This window comes from Podarcis tiliguerta, assembly GCF_965153285.1.
Source record: "Podarcis tiliguerta genome assembly, chromosome: W".
NCBI classification, from domain to species: Eukaryota; Metazoa; Chordata; class Lepidosauria; order Squamata; family Lacertidae; genus Podarcis; species Podarcis tiliguerta.
Genome location: NC_139552.1, coordinates 22,215,613 through 22,218,112, shown reverse-complemented (window position 1 = coordinate 22,218,112; position 2,500 = coordinate 22,215,613). Strand labels below are relative to the sequence as shown.

General features: G+C 44.8%; 1 protein-coding gene across 1 annotated transcript in view; it reads right to left on the bottom strand.

Moving 5' to 3' along the window:
- Positions 1-2,500, bottom strand: part of LOC310668801 (spectrin alpha chain, non-erythrocytic 1) — a gene marked incomplete at its 3' end in the record, with an annotated part of 199,549 nt that overhangs the window by 169,098 nt on the left and 27,951 nt on the right. The gene's annotated exons all lie outside the window — the stretch shown is intronic.

Sequence of the window (2,500 nt, the reverse complement as noted above, 5' to 3'; positions counted from 1 at the left end):
TGAGAGGGCAATAAAAGGAAGTGAGAGGGCAAATAAGAGGAAAAGAGGGGGCAAATAAAAGGAAGTGAGAGGGCAAATAAGAGGAAATGAGAGGGCAAATAAGAGGAAAAGAGGGAAAAGAGAGGGCAAATGAGAGGAAGTGAGAGGGCAAATAAGAGGAAGTGAGAGGGCAAATGGAAGGAAACGAGAGGAAGTGAGAGGGCAATGAAAGGAAGTGAGAGGGCAAATAAGAGGAAAAGAGGGGGCAAATAAAAGGAAGTGAGAGGGCAAATAAGAGGAAATGAGAGGGCAAATAAGAGGAAAAGAGGGGAAAAGAGAGGGCAAATGAGAGGAAGTGAGAGGGCAAATAAGAGGAAGTGAGAGGGCAAATGGAAGGAAACGAGAGGAAGTGAGAGGGCAATGAAAGGAAGTGAGAGGGCAAAGAAGAGGAAGTGAGAGGGCAAAGAAGAGGAAATGAGGAAAAATGAAAGGAAGTGAGAAAACAAAGAGGAAAAAAGGGGAAATGAAAGGAAGTGAGAGGGCAAATAAGAGGAAATGAGAGGGCAAATAAGAGGAAATGAGAGGGCAAATAAGAGGAAGTGAGAGGGCAAATAAGAGGAAATGAGAGGGCAAATAAGAGGAAGTGAGAGGAAAAGGGAGGGCAAATGAAAGGAAGTGAGAGGGCAAAGAAGAGGAAGTGAGAGGGCAAAGAAGAGGAAGTGAGAGGGCAAATAAGAGGAAGTGAGAGGAAAAGGGAGGGCAAATGAAAGGAAGTGAGAGGGCAAATAAGAGGAAGTGAGAGGAAAAGGGAGGGCAAATGAAAGGAAGTGAGAGGGCAAAGAAGAGGAAGTGAGAGGAAAAGGGAGGGCAAATGAAAGGAAGTGAGAGGGCAAAGAAGAGGAAGTGAGAGGGCAAAGAAGAGGAAATGAGAGTGCAAATAAGAGGAAAAGGGAGGGCAAATGAAAGGAAGTGAGAGGGCAAAGAAGAGGAAGTGAAAGGAAAAGGGAGGGCAAATGAAAGGAAGTGAGAGGGCAAAGAAGAGGAAGTGAGAGGGCAAAGAAGAGGAAGTGAGAGGGCAAAGAAGAGGAAGTGAGAGGAAAAGGGAGGGCAAATGAAAGGAAGTGAGAGGGCAAATAAGAGGAAGTGAGAGGGCAAATATGAGGAAGTGAGGGCAAATGAAAGGAAGTGAGAGGGCAAAGAAGAGGAAGTGAGAGGGCAAATAAGAGGAAATGAGGGGAAGCGAGGGGAAGTGAGAGGGCAAATAAGAGGAAGTGAGAGGAAAAGGGAGGGCAAATGAAAGGAAGTGAGAGGGCAAATAAGAGGAAGTGAGAGGAAAAGGGAGGGCAAATGAAAGGAAGTGAGAGGGCAAATAAGTGGGAGTGAGAGGGCAAATAAGAGGAAATGAGGGGAAGAGAGGAAGGGAGAGGGCAAATAAGAGGAAATGAGGGGAAGCGAGAGGAAGTGAGGGCAAATAAGAGGAAGTGAGAGGAAAAGGGAGGGCAAATGAAAGGAAGTGAGAGGGCAAATAAGAGGAAGTGAGAGGGCAAATAAGAGGAAATGAGGGAAGCGAGAGGAAGTGAGAGGGCAAAGAAGAGGAAATGAGGAAAAATGAAAGGAAGTGAGAAAACAAAGAGGAAAAAAGAGGGGAAATGAAAGGAAGTGAGTCCGTCAATCAAGGTTGAGAAGGAAGGAGAGGGCAAATAAAAGGACGTGAGAGTGCAAATAAGAGGAAAAGAGGGGAAAGAGAGGGGAAATGAGAGGAAGTGAGAGTGCAAATAAGAGGAAAAGAGGGAAAAAGAGAGGGCAAGTGAAAGGAAGTGAGAGGGCAAATAAGAGGAAGTGAGAGGGGAAAGAGAGGGCAAATAAAAGGAAGTGAGAGTGCAAATAAGAGGAAAAGAGGGGAAAAGAGAAGGCAAATAAAAGGAAGTGAGAGTGCAAATAAGAGGAAAAGGGGGGAAAGAGAGGGCAAATAAAAGGAAGTGAGAGTGCAAATAAGAGGAAATGAGGGGAAACGAGAGGAAGTGAGAGAGAAAAAAAGGAAAAGAGAGGGCAAAGGAAAGGAAGTGAGAGGGCAAATAAGAGGAAGTGAGAGGGCAAATGGAAGGAAGTGAGAGTGCAAAGAAGAGGAAAAGAGGGGAAAAGAGAGCGGAAATGAGAGGAAAAGAGAGGGCAAATAAGAGGAAATGATGGGAAAAGAGAGGGCAAAGAAGAGGAAAAGAGAGGGCAGATGAAAGGAAATGAGTGCAAAGAAAAGGAAGTGAGGGCAAATGAAAGGAAAAGAGAGCAAGGGAAAGGAAAAGAGAGGAAACAAGAGGGAAAATGAAGTGAGAGCAAATATGAGGAAAAGGGAGGACAGATAAGAGGAAAAGAGGGCAAATGAAAGGAAATGAGAGTAAGGAAGAGGAAGGGAGGCAAATAGAAGGAAAAAAAGAAGGAAAGACAGGGAAAATCTTTTCCTGGAGAAAATGGCGGCTCTCAATCAATCTACCGATCAATCAATCAGTCGATCAATTAAGGAAGA